Source organism: Argiope bruennichi, chromosome 9, assembly GCF_947563725.1.
Source record: "Argiope bruennichi chromosome 9, qqArgBrue1.1, whole genome shotgun sequence".
NCBI classification, from domain to species: Eukaryota; Metazoa; Arthropoda; class Arachnida; order Araneae; family Araneidae; genus Argiope; species Argiope bruennichi.
The window spans coordinates 106,939,612-106,949,493 of record NC_079159.1 but is presented as its reverse complement, the minus strand read 5'-3'; positions in this window follow the sequence as shown (position 1 = coordinate 106,949,493).

The following is a 9,882-nucleotide window of genomic DNA, read 5'->3' as shown; positions in this document are numbered from 1 at the left end:
TTGCCTCCTTAGAGCTATAGGCACCTATACCTCTTTGTACCCTCGGCTTCCTACACCACTGAGTGTCGGATTGTGACTTTGATGACTCTCTAATCTATTTGAGATATGGAGATTTTTACATACGCATTTAAGTAGTACATTTTTGGAGTTTACACGGGTCATATAAATAATCCTTTTTCACTCGGAAAATTTTATTAAGGGAGGTCTAAAAAACTGCGAATTCTAACTCGTAGCTAGTGTAGCTCATAGACAAACATTCAGACAGGAGTTCGTGTCTGATTAATTGTCAACGTCGTGTCTAAGCAGCTGTGAATTAAGAAGTCAAGAGAAGCGATTCGCATAAAGTAACGACGGAATACAAAGTATTCCATGCTTCGCATCCTATTAAAACAATGTTCAAAAGACAATACAAATCTGGAAATAAAAGTAAGTAAAATTTCCAAACAGTTTGCATAAATAATTTTTTCTTTTCCTTGTTATCGTGTAAATAAGCATTAAAAATCAAAATTGGTATTAGATCTACGTATTTCTAACTCGATTTAGTACTGTAAATTATAAATCTTTGCAAGTTGTTAAACAAAGAAGTAATTGACGCGATCAAGTATTTTTCGACAAAAATATCGGAATAATGAAATAGTAATAAATATTCTGAACATTAAGTATTTATTCAAAAATATATTTGAAAACATTATCTTTTAATAAAATACTGCGAAATTCCATTAAAACTTCGGTTCTCAGGAAGAATAGGTTGTTACTAATTTAATGATTCTTAAACAATCACATGGTGTCACAAAGCTCCATTTTTCATTTGATTTGAAACAAGAAATACCAAATGTATTCGATATAGATTGGTTTGTACAACGTATTGTATTTAGTAGCAAAAATAAATCTGAATGAATGCTTGCATGGGTCGCTTCATTACATTTTTAAAGCTGTTAATATTAAAAGCAATTATTACCCTATTATAAGATAAAAGCACAACAAACATTAGTTGATAAACTTTGTTGAGAAAGTTATAAATATTACAATTATTTTTGCTGCAGGCAAATGTTCTCTGATTCTTAAAAATTATCTGAATTTTAAAAAGTTCATAATAACTTGATTCTTTGACAGATTTGTTTAAAATATTTAATAAAGTGAATTTATAATTACAAAGTGATTAATTGAACTTAATTAAAATTTTAAAAAAACACGTCATAACTGCTTTTGTGGAAATTTTTTTGTTTAAAGGAAATCTAAATAGAATTGTATGCAAATACTTTTTCACATTATCAATAGTCTCTGCAAGACAGGGATATTTACTTATTTACTGCCAACACTTGAATGTTTTTCATGCTGATTTACGGAACGATGCCTTGATATTTTATACATGAATGTATAGAGTTGGTTTTTGAATGTTTCCAAATGCAGATGCATCCAAGTCATAAGAGGAGGAATTCGTCGAGTTCGCAACTGACGAAGAATTAAAAACCGGAAATGAATACCAAGAATTTTGTTTTCAAAAAATCAATATCAGATCTCCACTATGAATTGCAGGAAAGAATCTATACATTTTTATTGTTTCTGCTTCTTTGTATTTAGTTGAACGTTAGTTCAATAACTTATTTACTTCAGTACCTTCAATATGTTTTTTATTGTTCATAAATGAAGTTGGCATTTTGCGACCGGAAACGAATAGAACGTTGAGGAAACTGGAGACCGACATTTAAAAATATTGTTGACATTCTTACCAGCTTGACTATCTCATTGATTTAAAAGAAAACTTATTATTCATTGGGGTTGATTTCTAATTTTTAATGAAAATTTTTTACGATATTTGATGATCGTTTTTAATCTGCGATTTTTAATAGATAAACAAACAAAAAAAGTACAGATAATAAGCAACAATATTTTAATACTTGGAATGAATAACTATTATCGAAAAGGTGATATTATGAGTTTATTTTTGCTTGTGGAGAGGCAGTAATCTAGAAACGGTTGGGGACCTCTGGATTTGATATTCTATTAATGTTATTGATATTCTATACTGTAATCCTTAGAGTATATACATTCTTCTCCTACTTAACATTTCAACGCAATTAATTTCATTTCAGAGCATTTTCTTTTGCAACTGAATCACTGAATATTTCAAAATTTCCTTGCTTAGCGAAGTACAATGGGTAAAAGTGAATTTTAGTGTGCACCCAGCTGCGCCAACAATGCCAAGTCGCCAATAAAGATGGCGGACAAAATAAACAAATACTTCCGTGGAACAGTTACGGTTACTATTTCCCGCCATCTAATTAGAACTTTTTACTGATAAGTATTTTTTTTTTCATACTGCCCGGTGCCTTCTACAGATGCCTTCGGCATCTGTAGAAGGCACCGGGCAGAATTTTTTAACTTAAAAAAACATCCTACGGCTTCGCTAGCAGCGGGAGTGGGAACCTAGTAGCTTATCTAGCACATTGAACATAAGGACTGTGTGGATAACATGAACTGTACATAATCAATTGAAAAGAAAGAATGAAGGATGTTGTACGAACGGATTTCAGAGGGAATCCTGCCCGGTGCCTTCTACAGATGCCTTCGGCATCTGTAGAAGGCACCGGGCAGGATTTTTTAACTTAAAAAAACATCCTACGGCTTCGCTAGCAGCGGGAGCGGGAACCTAGTAGCTTCGCTAGCACATTGAACATAAAGACTGTGTGGAAAACAGAAACAGTACATAACCAAGAGAAAAGAAAAAACGGAGAAATAAGCAATCGGAACATTCTCCATACAAAATTTCAAACAAACATACTTTCCCCACCTTCATCAACTTGTAAAAGAATATATTCTACTCACCTTCCATCCATTCTGCCGGTTCGATATCAAACCATTCTCAATACAAAATTTCAAACAAGCATCCTTTCCTAATTTCATTAACTCGTAAAATATATATGTATGCATATTTAACTCGCTCTTCATCTATTCTACAGGTTCGAAATAATCCCGACATAACAAATTATGAAGGGAACCAACCGTTATAACACCAAAAGAATTACGAGAACTGCGAATTCCATTTGCAGCTGTCTTTGAAAGTGAGAATGCAGACGATTTTTTTAAAGCGAATACTGACAATTAAAAATTGCAAAAGAATAAATATTTTCTGTTCGTATTGACATTAAAAAAAGAAAGAAGAAAATAACTTTTAATTATAAGCTTACATTTCTTTATAATAAAGAACAAAAGTAAAATCTTTAATCGATATTTTTTTAATATTTTTAATTTAACATTTTTCATAATTTAATTGTAGTTTAAGTACAACTCAACCATTGCAAAAAGTAGTAAACAAAACAGCAGTACGGTTGCTATAAGAGGGATCCTATGGGTTGCAATATTGACGACAATCGGCTGGTGCACACTAATCTTCACTTAGGCCGTACAATGATAGAAATATGCTAGTCTCGGGATCATGAAACGAACATTAATTGATAGATTATTTGCTCGATTGATTAATGGTTAAATGTACTATTTCTCATGAGAACTGCGCAGATAATAAACCAAATCCATCATCACTATTTTTCATAATCGGAAAAATCCCGTGATTGTATATTTTGTAAAAGAAATGTAAAAGCTTTCCTTGTAGCAATGGAAAGTACTATAAAAAATTACGTTAAAAATGTATCTGTGTATTATTAACAGCATATCATAAATGAAAAAGAGCAACAAAACAGCCTATTAGTGAGCGATCTTTGGTTATTTTTTTTTTTAATAAGTGCGGCTGATATACAAGTATCATAAAACAAACATGTATTCTTTTTCTGCCGATTGAAATCAGAATTTGATTATAGAGTTACAATTGTATTCACAAGATCACGTTTCAAATTTCATTAATTTAAGTCACTGCTTTTTTGAGCTATCGCGTTAACAGCCAATCAGCCCTTTGACAGATTTAGTTCAAAATTGGACACCAACCTACGTTTTAGATGCTAAAACCAAAGTCGAAAGTAGTAAGGTTAGGTTCAAAGAGAAAGGATGCTTTATTGACATCAGATGACATGAGAGAGCGCTTTTTCGGCACAATATTAAGAAATGGGATAAATTAATTGTTTCACAGCTCTTTTAGCAACACAAAGACTTTTCTATAACAGATTTCCTTGTGGAGGTATTTTAAAAAGTCACACATTATAAAATAATAATAAAACTCAGTTATCTATTTATAGTTTTTATCCAAGAAATTTTGAAAAAACTAAATCAGTAGCCCCTAAACTTGGAGTGTAAAAACCTTCATTAGACAGTGAATGATTATTAAGGAATAGAACACTTGAGGTTATTAGATTATTTAAATGCAAATGTCTCATTTTATTTCACATAACAAAAAATTAAGACAGCTTTTTTTGAGAAGTTTCTTAAAACAAATTTATAATTTTGAGTAAACATAAATAAAAAATAGCTTATTTTTTTAAAAAAAAAATTTTAATTTTATTATTCAACTCGTAATTGAATTTTGAGCAAAATCTGTTCAGAGGAAGGTTGTATAACGACTGCTCGAATATAAGTTGACAAGACAACTACAAAACGAAGAGAGTTAGATAAGATTCGGAACACAGATTTAATATTTATAAATCTGTGTTATTGGATCTGTTGTGATCTTTCCTAATCTGTTGTGATCTTTTTGTAATATGTTTTTCCTAATCTATTGTATTTCCTAATCTGTTAACAATCCTTATCTGTTGGATTTGACACAGAAGTAGAACCTGTCAAATTTTGTGTCAAATCCAACAAAGGTTTGACTGTCTATCGGTCTGTACTTTTAGAAACATGAAACGCAATAATTCAAAAACGCAGTGACTTAAATAAATATATTGAATTTGGTAAGGGATTTTGTGACTACAAATGTAGTTTTGTGTCAAATCTTTGTTTCAATCAAATGAGGAAAAAGTATTTTAGTGTTTCTTTCCCAAAGTATTTCTTCTGGAAACAGCTTTAAAAATGGCACTACAAATGCCAGTTTTTGTCCATTTAATACATTTTTTCTTAGAAAATTATTATTTTTTAAATTCTGATAGCTTCTGATAATTTTATTAGAATTTTATTGATACCTTTTGAAACTTTGTGCTAATAATTTTTTTTACCTGTCTTTTATTTGAAATATTTGATAATTTTAAACTTTCTATTTCTTTTTTTAATGGAATAATCTGCTTTTGTAAAATTTGAAACAGATTGAGGCTCAGCAATGAAACAAAGTACTCTTATTCTGAAATTTCTATTACGATGACGTTATATTATTCAGAATTATCAAATCATATTTTCGCCCTTTAGGAAAGATCACGTGTTTATTTTTTATTTTTTTCAGTTGATGGTATTCTTTCTTGTTTTACATTCAATTCTGGTATAGTTTTTTTGCTTGAATTTTTTTTTTTTTTTTTTTTTTTTTTTTTAGAAATATGTACTCAAACAAAGAAGATTTGAAATTGCAGGAATAATCGCTTTTTCTGAAATACTTAGAACAAAGTTGAGTATTTTCAATATTAAAGATACATTTTCTTCTGAATATGAAAATTTATACTTTTCTAACATTCGAATCCTTAAAAAATAAACAGATATAAATGCCTTTTTATTTCGAATTTCTTGAATGCATCGAATTTACGGCATCAGCACAATTAGCAATTACATTAACATAAAATATTACAGTAAAATTATGTCATCTGACTATGAAATGAGTCTTTTCCTAATCTTTAAGTTACGAGGTAGAGGAAAATTCCAAAATGTCTCTACTCAGTCATCAAGCAACCTTCTCAACCCATAATCAAACAAGAAATATCCGTAATAAATTTCCTAACTTCTAATTTAGAATTCGAGAAGAAAAAAAATGAATAACAAAAACTCGGCTCTCGTCTGGATATAAATATAGTCCAAAAGATCACATTATTTATTTTCATTCAATAAAAATTCATAATTTTTCAAATTGAGGATAAAATAAATTTTAAACCAACGGGAGTGGCCATCCTGAAACTTTTTCGCATATTCTCTAATAAATATATTATCCTAGAGAACGTATTACAGTGGTAATAAATGCGAAATATTAACTTTTGGCATGAATTTATCATTTTTGCTGAATCTATCCTCTAATTCTTGGCGAGTTATTTGGCGATTTATCCCTTACACGGAGTTAATAGCATCCGAAATTCGAATTTGTGTTTTAAATGAGTTTTCTCCAGCCAATTGGAGCAAACATTTGACGGAAAATACAGTAATCTCAAAATCTCATATAAAATTTGATATATTTAAATTATTGCATTTCAGAATAATCGTGTTTATATGTTTTTGAAAGTATAGAATAATAGATGTTTTTAAAATTTTTTTTTATTTGATTCAACATTTGATAGATGTATACACTATAGATGTTAAATCTGTGCGACGAATTTTTTCCCTTCGTTAAAATACTTTTCTGTACTTCGTATACAAAAAAGTAAAAAGGATTAAAATTCGAAAATTAAAAAAAAAAAACAACCTGAAAACAAATGAATATAAATCTAAAAATGCTTTTTTTTATTTTTTATTTTGAAGGTGATTCAAAAATAATTCTTCTGCATTTTCGGCAGATGCAACGCAAAAGCATCAAACATTTTGATAGCTTTCAATTAAATTTTAATTAATATTTTGGATTTTGAAAAATTCGCAATGGCATTCCCCTTGGCATGAAGATTATATGCGATTTCATCAAGATCCGACAAAAAATATAGAGTTTTAAATAGACTTGCAATCAAGTGTTTTTAAAGTTAAAAAAACTCGATTTATCCCCAAAACTACAAGAAAGTTTCTTGCTGCTTTATGTTTTTCTCGCTTTGATTGCTTTGAATAGTAAAACTAATAGTTAAATCCTAATTTAGTGGATCCTAAAAGCAATCTATTTATCTAATTTATTTATCCTAAAAGCAATCTTCTAGCATAACTTAATAACTTGAATATAAACGGTGAGGGATATAGCAACAAAGGCTGTTATCCCATTGGAGCGAAAAAGTTAATCTTGTAGCAGTCCTAATGCCTAATACTGATATGTTTACTATTTTTTAAGCTTGTTTAGTTGTACATGAAGTACAGTTACTTAATAAAAAATATTAAATTACAAATAATCGATAAATAAATATGCATTAAAGAATTTAATTCAGTTGTGTATTATAATTAAAAGTTTTTTTTATCGCTAGCATATAAATAACTAATAATACATTCTAGTATTATTTTTAATTTGAATTTAGAGCAGTTAATATTTATTCTTTCGCAATTCTTACTGAATTAATTTATTTTAATTAAAAACATATTTTAAAGAATTTTGTCAAAACTGGAAGTAAAAACTAAATTAATTACTCATTTAATCTATATCTAATTTCGCATAATAAAGATTGTTTTAAGGGGGAAAAAAATAGAAAAAACATTTTAATGATATTCAGAAAATTTTCTTTGACAGTTCTTTATAAATGAATTCATTATTTTATTTTAATTAAAACGTCTGCACGCGCGTTTCAAAATCGTTTGCATTTTTAATATAAAGTCTTTTTTGTAATCTGTAGTTCTATAGCAGAATTTTTCCTACTTTGAAATGGAATTCTTTGCACTTTTTTAAAATTCTTTTCCCGAATTAATGATTTCCTTTACAATTCGTCATGAACAACTTCAATATTACAGTAAAAGTTGTCCGTATGTTTAAGGAAATAGCTAAAGCATTCCTCCTCGAGATGAGCGATTAATTAAATGAAGTAAGTGCATTAATTCCTTAACATTACTTCAGAAAAGCATCTGTTCCTAAAAGCTTCGCTACAAGGAATGGACGTTCTTTCTTTTATTCTGTTCCGTTTATTTATCTTCAGAATCCTCATGTTCAATGTGCTGGCGAAGCTACTGGATTCCGGCTTCCGCTGCTAGAAACGCCGTGGAATCATTATTTTTAGTTTAATAATTTTGCCCGTTGCCTTTTTCAATGCTCTAATTTTATTGTCTAAATCACTGCAGCGTAGCGGTTTGCAATTTTTTTTTTAATTTTTTTATTTCAGAATTGAAAAGATATTCGGCGATAGTGATCAATAAATGTTCAAAAAGAAGTCTTACTATATAAAACAATAGTAATCATTACAGCTTATAATTTTAATAAAAATGAAAGCTTACTGTAACTGTTTCACAGGATTGTTTATCTGGTTCGTCATCTTGATTGGCAACTTGGCACTGTTGGCATTCTTGTCGAAGTAAGAAGCACATTGAACGAGGATTCTTTTCACATTTCGGCAAAATATAAAATTGGATTCTGAAAAAAATTATTATTATTCTACTTGGCCCATCACGCTTGCTACTCAATGAAATTTTGAGTTTATTACTTTTATAAAAAAAACATCTGTATTCTCATTGTTTGAAATTTGACTTTATTTCACAATTCTTCCTTTAATATAATGTTTTCGTTCAGCGGTATTTCAGATCATTGTTTAGAACTTTTTCAGCTTCTTCTTGCGTGAGTTTCCGATGATTTTGATATTTCATCATGTCATTGATTGCTGAAAAAAAGATGATAGATTAGTAGAATCTTTTTAGGAATTGATGATGTCAAAAGAGAATTTGTCTAGCAGCGAATTACTTTAAAATGTGTCAGCGAACTACGCGAACTACACGAGCGAACTACACGGGTTCCTACTCCCGTGTCTACGAATATTTTTTTAAACCCTTTCTAGGGCCGGGGGAAGTATGCATCCCACCAAATTTATTAATCTTTGTATGAAATTATGTAGGTTGGCATAAGTTCTGACAAGTTTTTTTAGTAACTCAGAAACTTTGATGCTTTAGTTCTTTATCTCAGACAAAACGATGTATCTTGATTTGTTACTTAATTATTAATTAACCAAATTAATTAATTAATCAAATTAAATTTATCTAATAAGCTAAATGAATCCCTTTTCTTATTCTAATTCCAAGCCTAAAAATATTTTAACATAATATGACTAGAAAAAAAAGGGCCCTTTAAGGGGTTAAGTTAACATTTTTTGCCCTGTGCTCATAATGAGAAATGGGCATCACGAGCATGATTTAGCCTACTTCATTTGTTTTTTTTTAAAAAAGAAATGTTAATTTCTTAATTTAAATACGTTAGAGATACGTTAATTATACGTACTACTAAGCTTCCACTTCAACGTCTAGTAAAGCCGTAGGCTTTTCTTTGGGTTAAAAAATTTCACTCGGAGCCTACTTTAAATGTCAAAATTCAAATATAATTTCCATCGTAGAAACCACACTGTCGGTTCATGAAAATTATTTATGTCAGGATTCAAAACAGAATGAGTGATAGCGGCTTATAAAGGTTCAAAAAGCAAATTTCGTTGTTAAGTAATCCCACTCAATACAGTTCATAATTGAAATAGAAAACTCCATTAATCTTTTATCTGTGACTGCTTTACAGTATTATTTACCTTCAGTCATTGTGATGTTTGGCGATTTGGCATTGTTGACAACTATGGAGGAATGGAAAGGCATCTTAAAGTAGGCTTCATTAAAAAAATTCATTTGAGTTTATAATTTATTTTTCAGTGGATAGTATCATCAGATAATAAGTAAGAATATTACGATGTTTTACTTTTAAATGAAATAATTTTATTACAATATCATGGTGTTTTAGCACAATTTCTTTGTGTTACAAAAGTATCAGATGTATTGGCAGAAGATAGACAATTCAAATGAATAGGATCCATGAAATCTTCAATTGGCTATTTATATTTATCTATTGAATGATTTTCCTTTATGAGGAAATGTATTGCTGCAAGCATTTTTTTTTATAATTTTATACAAGAAATAAATTAAGCATCCTTTACATAGAAAAAAATTTGTCATTTTTATCATTTTGTTAATTTGGTCATAATTAAAAGACAAAAGAGATAAAAT